This window comes from Lolium rigidum, chromosome 3, assembly GCF_022539505.1.
Source record: "Lolium rigidum isolate FL_2022 chromosome 3, APGP_CSIRO_Lrig_0.1, whole genome shotgun sequence".
In the NCBI taxonomy this organism is placed as follows: Eukaryota; Viridiplantae; Streptophyta; class Magnoliopsida; order Poales; family Poaceae; genus Lolium; species Lolium rigidum.
Window position 1 is genome coordinate 29,047,053 of NC_061510.1, and position 12,773 is coordinate 29,059,825.

The window sequence follows — 12,773 nt, forward strand, 5'->3', positions numbered from 1 at the left end:
AGCATGTTGGGTGAACAAATTACGGTCGGGCAATTGACAAATAGAGAGAGCATAACAATGCACATACATGTCATGATAAGTATAGTGAGATTTAATTGGGCATTACGACAAAGTACATAGACCGCCATCCAACCGCATCTATGCCTAAAAAGTCCACCTTCGGGTTATCGTCCGAACCCCTCCAGTATTAAGTTGCTAACAACAGACAATTGCATTAAGTATGGTGCGTAATGTAATCAATAACTACATCCTCGGACATAGCATCAATGTTTTATCCCTAGTGGCAACAGCACAACATAACCTTAGAACTTCCTGTCACTGTCCCAGGTGTCAATGTAGGCATGGACCCACTATCGAGCATAAATACTCCCTCTTGGAGTTACTAGCATCAACTTGGCCAGAGCCTCTACTAATAACGGAGAGCATGCAAGATCATAAACAACACATATGCAATAACTTGATAATTAACATAACATGGTATTCTCTATCCATCGGATCCCGACAAACACAACATAGAGTATTACAGTATAGATGATCTTGATCATGTTAGGCAGCTCACAAGATCCAACAATGAAGCACAATGAGGAGAAGACAACCATCTAGCTACCGCTATGGACCCATAGTCCAGGGGTGAACTACTCACTCATCACTCCGGAGGCGACCATGGCGGTGTAGAGTCCTCCGGGAGATGAATCCCCTCTCCGGCAGGGTGCCGGAGGAGATCTTCGTAATCCCCCGAGATGGGATTGGCGGCGGCGGCGTCTCCGGAAGGTTTTCCGTATCGTGGTTTTTCGCATCGGGGGTTTCGCGACGGAGGCTTTAAGTAGGCGGAAGGGCGAGTCGGAGGGCCGACGAGGGGCCCACACCACAGGGCGGCGCGGGCCCCCTTGGCCGCGCCGCCTTGTGGTCCGGCCACCTCGTGGCCCCACTTCGTATGCTCTTCGGTCTTCCGGAAGGTTCGTGGCAAAATAGGCCCCCGGGTCTTGATTTCGTCCAATTCCGAGAATATTTCGTTACTAGGATTTCGAAACCAAAAACAGCAGAAAACAAAGAATCGGCACTTCAGCATCTTGTTAATAGGTTAGTTCCAGAAAATGCACGAATATGACATAAAGTGTGCATAAAACATGTAGGTATCATCAATAATATGGCATGGAACATAAGAAATTATCGATACGTCGGAGACGTATCACAAGGGTGCAGGCATTTCTGGACGCAGCTGGGAACTTACCGAGCTCACCGACGAGGTCGGGGGCGCGACACCGATGATCCCCTCTCGCTTGCCGAGGAGCATGGCCTCCGCTATGCTCGGAATGGAGGTCTACTTGCGCGGCGCTGGATTTTAGCTGCATCTGCCACGCGATGTGCTGGGTGGACTCAACTTGTTGGGCGGCGGTGGCCGCTGCATTCCTCCCCTTCATATTCTTGCGCTGGTTGCGACGCTTCGAGGCCTTGACGCCTTTCTCCTCCTTGGACAACACCTTCTTTACCGCCTTCGAGGCGTCAGTGAGGCCAGGTAGGATGCACAAGAGATTGATATTTGTGCCATCACACCAGGCTCACTGGCGCCTCCCCCAAGTGTGTAGTGACCACAAAATTTAATCATCGGCACTAAAATGGAAGAAAGGCCAATGCAATTAAGAAGTGCCAACTCAAATAAGAGATAAGTAGCTAGTATGAACTAAATGGAATGCCTGATACTTTGATGGTCGAAACAAATATTAACATTCAGGGATGGGGTCAGCAAAGCCAAGTAGGATGCACAAGAGATTGAGATTTGTGCCATCACACCAGGTTCACTGGCCCCACCCCAGAGTGTACAAGTGACCAAACATTCTAATCATCGGCCAATGCAATTAAAAAGTGCCAACTAAAATAAGGGACAAGTAGCTAGTATGAACTAAATGGAATGCCTCATATTTTGTTGGTCGAAACAAATATTAACATTCCGTTATGGAGTCAGTGAGGCCAGGTAGGATGCACAAGAGATTGATATTTGTGCCATCCCACCAGGCTTGCTGGCGCCACCCCGGAGTGTATAGGTGACCAAACATTCTAATCATCGACACTAAAATGGAAGAAAGAGCCAAGTGGTATCAACTAGATAGCATATGACTCATACTTTGTTGGTCGAAACAAATATTAACATTCAGGGATGGAGTAAGTGAGGCTGGGTATGATGCACAAGAGATTGATATTTGTGCCATCACACCAGGCTCACTTGCTCCACCCCCGAGTGTACGAGTGACCAAACATTCTAATCATCGGCACTAAAATGGAAGAAAGAGCCAAGTGGTATCAACTAGATATCATATGCCTCATATTTTGTTGGTCGAAACAAATATTCACATTCCAAGACGAAGTAAGCGAGGCCGGTAGGATGCACAAGAGATTGATATTTGTGCCATCACACCAGGCTCACTTGCGTCACCCTAGAGTGTATAGGTGACCAAATATTCTAATCATCGGCACTAAAATGGAAGAAAGAGCCAAGTGGTATCAACTAGATATCATATGCCTCATGTTTTGTTGGTCGAAACAAATATTCACATTCCGAGACGGCGTAAGCGAGGCCGGTAGGATGCACAACAGATTGATATTTGTGCCATCACACCAGGCTAACTTACGCCGCCTCTGAGTGTATAGGTGACCAAACATTCTAATCATCGGCACTAAAATGGAAGAAAGAGCCAAGTGGTATCAACTAGATATCATATGCCTCATAATTTTTTGGTCGAAACAAATATAAACATTCAGGGATGGCGTAAGCGAAGCCAAGTAGGATGCACAACAAATTGATATTTGCGCCATCACACCAGGTTCACTCACGCCACCCCAGAGAGTAGTGATCGACCAAACATTCTAATCATCAGCAAGTACAAAAATTGTCCATTTGAGAGAAATAACATTGGGATAATGTTAAAATGTTTGTCTCCATATTTGGGAGACATTTTTAATATTGGAGTCTAGCTAATGGAAATCAAGAACTAGTCTTGATCTCCAAATGGTGATTAGAGGGAATTTATTCATCTTAAGCAACATTAGGGACAAATGGGATCATGCAAGGGACTTGGGTCATTTGGATCATAAAGCATCAATTAAGGAGGCAACCAGGGGCAAAGGGAAACATTTGATGATCCATTATCATAGGCAACAAAGCAGTAATTCCCCCCCTCTAATCTAGCTAGAGTCCTTAAAAGAAATTCTACTTAAAATAAAGTAGCTCTCTGTTGGTATTGATTACCAACAGGAACTCAATCCACTACTTGATCTTACTAATTCAACATCTGACTAATTAAGCATAAGCTTATTTAGTTACTGTCAGCCACTGAGAGACACTACAACACGCATAGGCATACAGCTACACATAGGCTGCAACGGTGACGTTATATGTATCTACCATCCACGATCTTCCCCACGACCGAGTGACTGGGTCCTTTTTAGTATTTACCTATCCTCCCACCTCTGCAGCCACAAACGTAGCCACATCCTAACTACTCCCCCATCTAAAAAACTCTCGATCCCCATTCATAAATCAAATCTGAAAGAAGTTCAAATCACCCCCCTAAGTATGAGGTTTGGGGCGGTAACCCCCCTTATGTTTTAAGTGGGGTAAATTACCCCCTAAGTATCAAATACCGGACAAAATACCCCCTGAGCATTGGTTAGCTGTTTTGTGAGCGGATTTGGCCACGTGTACTCTGGTTTGCTCCACGCTGGCACGGTTGAGCCGCACCGCACATGATTTCGTCGAACCGCACCTGGGAGAGCTGCAAACCCTCCTCCCCATCGTTGACCGCACCTGGCTCTCATACTCTGTCCGCCTCCTGCTCCTCCCCAAATCCGGCCGTGCATCCTCCTCCCCAAATCCGGTCGCGAGCCTCTGCCTCCTCCCCAAATCCGGACGCGTTCGTCTTTCTACATCGCCCCGGGAGCTGTTGATCGGCATTTCGATGGAGGTGGAGGGATCTCAGGTTTTGGGGAGGTGGTACCTGATGCCGGCGATGAAAGAAGGGGCAGAAATTGAGGAAGCGGCGGCGGCGTTGATGGATCTTGCTGGGGTGGAGAAGCAGCAGAAATTAGCTGCCCTTCTTGGTGCTGGGAATGCTGAAATTGATGCTCCTCTCGGTGCTTGTCATGCATTTTTGAGTGATGCTTATTTAGATGCTGCTCATGCATTTCTACTGTTGATCATGTACATGCTCTTCCTGTTGCTCTGGAATGTGCTGGTATTTCTGAAATTTCTGCTCCTGTAGGTGATGTCCATGCATTTCTTGTTGCTGCTCGTAACATCTGAATATTGTTCCTCTTGAAATCCTTGCTCCTCAGCTCCATCTTCTTCTTTTGATCTATCAGCTATCGCATTCTCCGGCAATCTTGCATAGATGTTACTGTATGTTGTACTAGCACGAAAAATGAAATCTTTTCTCAGTTATATGCCTAACACATATGAACAGAAAATCTGTATGTACTAGCACTCCCTACAGGAAATAGTTTCTGAATTTTTTGCAAAGATCTGGAAGGGGATGAGGGATGTAGGGGTTCCATGAACTCAGCTGCTCGACATAGCGGCACTACAATCAGCAGATGATGCCGCCGATCGTCCGCCATCGCTTCTATCCAGGAGTAACCATCGAGGCCGTCCTCGACATGGAGGGGCCATGGCTGCAGCGAGAGCACACAAGGTTAGGCCAACTGCTGCGGAGGAGAGCTGCGCCGGATCATCAACCAACAGCTGTCGATCATCAACATACCTCGCCGCCGTCGTCGGGAGAGAAGATGTTAGCGGGCGATGGCGCACTGCTTTCCACAGACCACGCGCGGCGTGCGTCTTGATGGCCAGATGACGACCAGGTACGTCCGTGCGGCCGGCCAGGTGAGTCTTGACCTGGTCCGTCTCAACCATGCTTGCGTGGCCTATTTGCTGTGTCCACCGTGGCCAAATCCGCTCACAAAACAGCTTTTTTTTTTGAGATGCGCTCACAAAACAGCTAACCAATGCCCAGAGGGGGTATTTTGTCCGGTATTTGATACTTAGGGGGGTAATTTACCCCACTTAAAACATAAGGGGGGTTACCGCCCCAAACCTCATACTTGGGGGGGTGATTTGGACTTCTTTCATCAAATCTTAACCCTAGCAACAGGACCAACGCGCCGCCGGAAATCAGGTCGTCGAGCGAGAGCTATTCGCGATTCCTTCCCTCGACATGGCTTCCACTTTCGGGGATCTCCGCAGGCTTCTTGATGGCGCGGCGCCTATCTCTTGCGAGGCTATCTGGCGCTCTTCAGGCCCTTGCTGATCGGCGACCACGAACTGAACGATGCTGCAACGGGGGGCAAGGAAACGGAGTGCAGCAGCAAGGTGAAACACATGGGGAACGTCGGACCAGGGGCAATCCAGGTGCAACTTCTCTTCCCCTTTCCAAATTCCTCTCGTTTTCCCCATCATTGACCCGTTAATAATCTTTCTAGAATTTTTGGGCATCCTTGCCGCATCGCATGACATTGGCCGCTGATAATCTACAGTTCATGTTTTCCTGCATCGTTGAAGAGATCAATCGCTATTGATTACATGTATACGTTAGCCCTGGATACTCCTGGTGCATACTGCATAGACCAGATCACCCACAGTAAGTACTTTTGGTATTCAGTACGAGAAAGAGATGCGATGACCACTATCTGCAACAAATTTGCGCTCTTTATACTTACAATATGCAAGCTTTTATCACCTACTTAAAATAAGTACTCGGTGGATTCGTGTTCCAACAAGCTTTAGAGCATTTTCTTGAACCAAATTTTATTTTCTGCTCATCTGAATATTTATTGTTAAAGTAAATTCACTGGAGTGAGCGAGTGCGTGTGTTGTGTGAGATACAGGAGCTTGTGCTAGTCTGTTATTTGCCGTACTTTCAGAAAGTTATTTATTTATTATTTACCAGATTTTAGTAAAGCATCTTGTAACATGTCTAGGTACGGGCTCTTCTGTCCTAAATTGTTTGCTGTTGCCACAGGTATAGACTGAATATCAGGCTTTCTTGCCATGGTTTTGCTAGATGTTGATTAGTTAGTAGCAGACTAGCAAGTGTTTTTTGATCGGTTAATTGCTGCAAATTTTCCTAATAGGACGGAGGAATTCTTGCACTTCTTATTTTCTGATCATGCAGTCCTAGACACTAATATTGATTGCTAATTTGACTTACAATTATACTCTACCCATCTGCAGTTCAATTGGGCAAAGGAATTTTGCAATCAGGTCACTGAGTTTTTTGAATGTACAGGTGTTTTTTTCATCTTTAGGTTGCCATCTTTTCTTGATAAAATTCGAAAATGCATATAGTTTCATGCTTGAGATACAATTCGGATCACCTTATATTTCTAGGATATATATGTGTACAGAATAAGATTTTCAAATTGCGGCCATGATCCCATGATGAGCATTTTTATGTTGTTGAAATGATTCCACTGACGGTGCTGACCACATGTAAGTTTCCCTCCTCCCCTGTTTCCTCCAATTCCAGTAATTAAAATTTGGCCTTTTGTATTTTTTCTTCTGTAAGTTGCCATTGTAAGTCTGAGTATCTCGATCGTATGTTATTTTGAGAAGAGTAACTGTTGAAATTTGAGTAGGCTGCTACTGATACTGTAGCTAACAGTCATGAATATGCAATTATGCATGTCTACTCCATAATTCTAAATAACCAAGTTACCTCTGCAGTTGTTAAAACATGCCTAAGTGGTTAATTACTATGGTTGTTGAAATTTTGAAATATCTGTAAATAAACTGCTATTGCTTTGGTCTTGTGGATGGTCTATAAGTTGTGTGCGTATATAAAATGGTACTACTTTTTGTTGAATTTCTCTAGAGATCAGCAAGATTTTGAAGTTTGAAGTATCACATTTTTATCGATTTTTATTGATGTATTACAATTCAGAACCAGAAAACAAACCACCTACATGGTGACAAGCAAAGAGTAACTCAGTGTGTCCTGTTTCTTCCACTATTGTGTTAAAAGTTTGGCCTTTTTTACTGTAGATTCAAAAGATAAATTGATGATGATATGGGAGACAAGTTGAACGGAAGGAGGACAATGCTGCTTCTAGATAGTCTACTTCACATCTCTCTATTTTATTTATTTGTGGGAGAGTAGTGATGTTGTAAACATAGTAATTATATATGTACCACATCGATGGTGTTCCTTTTGTAATGCAACGATTTTAATTCAATATATAACATGTCTCTCTTCTATATAAATAGTGATATTGAATTTTCTCAATTCACGTATGTCTACAAATCGCGGCGTGGACCCAGTTCAGGGTAATTGCAAAAAAAATCTGGATGCTATATGTAGACCATCGCTTACAAGCTTGCAAATATTTAATTGATAAAACAAATATTATCCGGTCATGAATTCAATCGGGCAGTGCAAGCACCAACATATGTAAGTGTTGCCCACCCATGATTCTATACGTTGCTGCATAGCAACGCCCCCGTTACCAACGGACCTACATGCGTTGCATTGTACCCTTGCAACACCCAAAAATGCAACGCATCATTATCCGTTGGTAGAGGCACTAGCAACGCCTATATTGGTATTTAGATACAGATATATGCGTTGTTGTAGGAGGGGTTTTGTTGTAGTGAGATTAACAAAAGACAAACATATAATTTAACCATATAGTTAAATAGGAGAGGCCCGGAATAATAGTACACCCATAAGGTAAAGCCACATGTGCATGACACTTTGAGCTACCAAGAATAAATGCCAACAGTGGATAAACATCAGCTCAACCATGTCTTGCACTAGAGGAAAAGTAACCAACATTGAAACTTGAATAGTCAAGTGACACTACAAGCAGCACACACACACACATGCAAACACATGTGTTGACAGTAACTAAACAACACAAGAACACCACCAGATATTCATGGGTACTTAGGATCAGTAGGGAATTGATAAAGCAGTGAGGAGCAAGCATACCATCAGAAACTGCCCATTTGAGAGAAATAACATTGGGGTAATGTTAAAATGTCTGTCCCCATATTTGGGAGACATTTTTAATATTGGAGTCTAGCTAATGGAAATCCAGAACTAGTCTTGATCTCCAAATGGTGATTAGAGGGAATTTATTCATCTTAAGCAACATTAGGGACAAATGGGATCATGCAAGGGAGTTGGATCATTTGGATCATAAGACATCAATTAAGGAGGCAACCAGGGACAAAGGGAAACATTTAATGATCCATTATCATAGGCAACAAAGAAGAAATCTTTTTCCCCTCTAATCTAGCTAGAGTCCTTAAAAGAAATTCTACTTAAAATAAAGTAGCTATCTGTTGGTATTGATTACCAACAGGAACTCAAGCCACTACTTGATCTTACTAATTCAACATCTGACTAATTAAGCATAAGCTTATTTAGTTACTGTCAACCACTGAATAATAGTACACCCATAAGGTAAAGCCACATGTGCATGACACTTTGAGCTACCAAGAATAAAGGCCAACAGTGGATAAACATCAGCTCAATCATGTCTTGCACTAGAGGAAAAGTAACAAACATTGAAACTTGAACAGTCAAGTGACACTACAAGCAGCTCACACACACATGCAAACACATGTGTTGACAGTAACTAAACAGCACAAGAACATCACCAGATATTCATGGGTACTTAGGATCAGTAGGGAATTGATAAAGCAGTGAGGAGCAAGCAAGCCACAGGTATAAACCAACTAGATCAGGCAGTATCTGTTCTTATATTTGCATGACTATTTCTCTTAGATGGCATAGAAGCATTTCGTCGAGCACTTTGTGCTCGCGCGCGAGAAGAAGAGGGAGGGGAGGGGAGAGACCTCACCGACGATAGGGGTGGAGGAGGAGGTTTACGACGACGGCAGGGGTGGAGGACGGGGCGGCTCCTCCTCCTCCTTGACGCGGCGCCGACCCCTCCTCCTTGATGCGGCGGCCCCTCCTCCTCCACGACGGAGCGGCTTGTGCTTCTGGTGGCAGGGATGGGTGGAGCGTGGCAGCATGCGGCCCTCGCGGAGGAAGGCGGCGGCGACGGCGATGGCAGCGCTCACCATGGAAGGCGGCGGTGCGCGACGGTAGGGAGAGGAAGAGAGTGCATGAGTACGGGCGAGGGAGGGGTGCAGCAGATATATAATCGCACAATTTCTGTGGCGCACCAGCACAAGTGCGCCACAGAATCACATATTTCTGTGGGGCACCCGAAGGGGTGCGCCACAGAATAACTAATTACTCTGGCGCACTGCTAGCCCTGCGCCACAGAAATAACGACACCAATTATTGGTGGTGGCAGGATGTGGGCCCCACCTTATTTCTGTGGCGCATGTACTAGCAGTGCACCACAAAACTAAGCTATTTTTTGTGGCGCACTGTGAATCGTGCGCCACATATATTGTTTCTGTGGCGCATAGGGAGTTGGTGCGCCACATAAATAAGATCTCATCTATAAGTCTTTTCGTACTAGTGACGGATCAGGCGCGGCCAAGGGTGGGGCCGCGCCTGCCCTATGTACTGCAACGTGGCAGCTCTCCTGTGCGTGTCCTTCTGGCTCCGTCTTCGTCCCAGAAAAATAAGACTCTGGGCTTTTGTTTCGTCCAATTCCGAGAAACTTTCATGTACAACTTTTCTGAAACACAAAACAGCAAAAAACAGGAACTGGCACTGCGGCATTGCGTTAATAGGTTAGTCCTAGAAAATACTAAAAAGTGTGGAAAAGTGCACATAAACATATAAAATTGTAACAAAATAAGCATGGAGCATCAAAAATTATAGATACGTTTGGAACGTATCAAGCATCTACATAAATTCTACAGAGCAGAGCTGACCTGCCTTGGTAAAAATATCTTGGGAATTATATTATTCCAACTGCCTCCCTCCAGCCAGAACTAGAGAAGTCTCTTTTTGGTGGAGAGATTGCTTGAAAATGCTTCCAACATTTAAAAATTTGGCTGAATGTGATTTCATCCAAGGAAACTCCATTCTTCTTTGGAAGGATAAATGGGCTATTCACAGCTTGAAAGAAACATGGTCACACCTCTTTTCCTTCTGTAAAGATGAAGATATTTCTATTATACAGGCCTGCTTGCTCATGATATGGCTAATCTTTTTCACCTTCATTTATCTGAAGAGGCTTTGCTGCAATTCCAACTTTTTCTGCTATGCTCTTGAATCTTGAGCTAGTTGATGATTTTGATACTTGAACAGTTTTTGGGAATTCTGTAGCCACTAAAACATCCACAGTTTATAAGTCCCTCATGGATTTGGGTGGTACTATACAAGCCTTAAAGTGGACGTGGAAAGGTTGTTGTCAGCAGAAGCATAAGGTTTTCTTCTGGCTGCTGATTCATAATCGTCTAAACACTAGAGCTATGTTGCAAAGGAAGAATATTTTCATAGATAATTACTCCTGTATAATGTGTGGACAAGATTAGTTAGAAACCAGAAATCATCTGTTCTTCCAATGCCCTTTTACCCAGATGTGTTGGAGATACATTGGACTCCTCCTCAGCAGACAAATATTCAAAGTTTTATTGCCAGCGTGAAGCTTTTCCTCAATGTCCCATATTTTATGGAATTGATCATGTTGATAACTTTTTTTTTTTTGTGATGACCATCATGTTGATAACTTGGGTCATCTGGACTACTCAAAATGACTTTATCTTCAAAAGTACTCCACCAAGTCTATACAGATGTCGAAGAAAGTTCAAGGATGAAGTTCTGCTTCTTCTACATAAGGCTCCTAGAAAGTCTTATGCGGCCTCAAGTCTTGGGTTGAGAGATTTCGATAATCCCAGATAAGTTTTTTTTTTCTTCTTCCTTTGGGCTTAGGGCCTTCTAGTTAGCCAGCTATTGCTTATCTCTAGCAATATGCTTCCCTTTTTGTACATATAAACTTTTGAAAATTTTATAAATATACACAGTGGGAAACCCACTGATTTGCCTCAAAAGAAAAAATGAGTGCGGTCGTTTATTTTCAGCAAACCTTCCTTCGACACTTGGACTGGAAAGTATAAGGAGACGTGTGCCACCATTCAAGCATTGTATTTCTCACATTGATTTTGATTTTGGGTAGTGCATCGTTCCATGCATATCGCGAGAATACGTATTGAACAACAGTGAGAACATGGCCAGATAGTCGTGTGTAGGCCCTGCGAACCAATTTCAGGCAAACAACACGATTGGAAGTTAGGTAAGAGTTGAATATAAATGCAATAAGAGTTTTCGAAAGAAACTTAAAGAGTAGAGATGCATGCATTAAAATTACTTGGATAACTCACGGAAAATCAAATCTGCACCCTAGATAGTTGATCCGTTACTGATCTCAATTTGAAGAATGGAACTTGTGAGCAGCAGTTAACTTCATGCGGTGTTAATTGACCTGAACATGTGTGAATACAGTATAGTATTCTGGATAAAAGATATTGAGATGATCCAATCCTGAAGTACCGAAGCAGATCAGAGATACAGAGACTCCCAACAATGTGATTCGCGGCCGGGTCACGACCCTGTTCGATGTCTACCGGATTTCGAACGCCCGGGCCTGGTCAAGCGCGGCTGGAACAAAGGACGCGTTCGGGGTCACCGCGCTGGCGGAGAGGTGCATCGAGAGCAGCGTGGGCGGGAGGGCGAGGTCGAGGAGCACAACAAGCAGGGGTGGGGCGCAGACGAGCAGCATTGAGACGAGCATGGCGACTAGGAAGAAGGCCGTCTTGGCCCACCCCCACGGCTGCGCCCACGCGGGCTCGCAGCCGGTGCAGTGCTTCTGCGCTAGCGCTAGCGCCAGCAGGTGCTTCTTTTCCATCTCTTCCCGCTAGCCGGGCAGCCGCCGGTAGCTGTCTCGCCACCGGCCAGTGGAGCGCGCGTGCAGACAGCGGGCGATGATAGAGACAGCGCTGGGGCTTGGTCGTGGCCGTCGCCGGCGTTGCCTGCCTCTGTTCATACGGGAGCGACATGAGCGACACACAGGTAAACATCGACAGCTTTGATGAATTGCAGATTAGAGATTAGATTAAGACAAGATTGTCTCTGTTAGCAGTAAATCACCTAAGTGGGGGCATTTTAGCAAATGGGCAATGTAAAGTAGGGCATTTCATCCATGCCAAACTAAATGTGCCCTTTGAGTCAAATGCCAAAGTAAAGCGGGGCATTTTGTCAAATAGCCCACATACAGGAGCGCTTCTAGTACACAAGGCAGACACGAACACTCCCCTGATCTCTCAACTCCTTGTTTCTTCTTGCCCAGGTCTCGCTCATCCTGAACCCCGCCAACGACTACGGGTTAATGTTGCCAACTGGCTCCTGAATCCCTCCTCTCTCCTGAGCCTATTTCGCAAAAAAATCCCCTTCAGTTACAGCTCCAAATTCTCTGATTTGCTCTCTGTTTTTTGGATTTCAGGTTGGAAATTTTGTCAAAAGAGACCACCCTACCCAATTTATTGACAAAAAGGACCACTTGTGAGTGCAATTGACAAAAAAGACCACTTTCTCAGTGGCGGCAGCGCCCCCAGGCGACACGTGGCACATGCCACCGAAGGCTATGGCGGCAGGAGGTTGCCGTCCCGCGCCGTCCGTCGCCGTCAGCTGTGGCGGGCCATGCCGCCAGGGGCAACGGCGGCAAGGTGACGTGGAGGATGCCTCCACCGAGTGTGGCGGCAGGCCATGCCAAAAAATCCCGTCCCGCGATCGCCGCATCAAGAATTTTTGGCAAAAGAGACCACCCTGCCCAATTTATTGACAAAAAGGACCACT

The 12,773-nt window shown here is 45.1% G+C and overlaps 1 long non-coding RNA gene across 1 annotated transcript; it reads left to right on the forward strand.

The window, feature by feature from the left end:
- Positions 1-5,340: 5,340 nt before the first annotated feature.
- LOC124696293 lies at positions 5,341-6,455 on the forward strand. The gene is made up of 3 exons (XR_007000668.1): positions 5,341-5,401; positions 5,527-5,630; positions 6,224-6,455. It is a non-coding gene; the product is annotated as an uncharacterized LOC124696293 (long non-coding RNA).
- Positions 6,456-12,773: the final 6,318 nt, after the last annotated feature.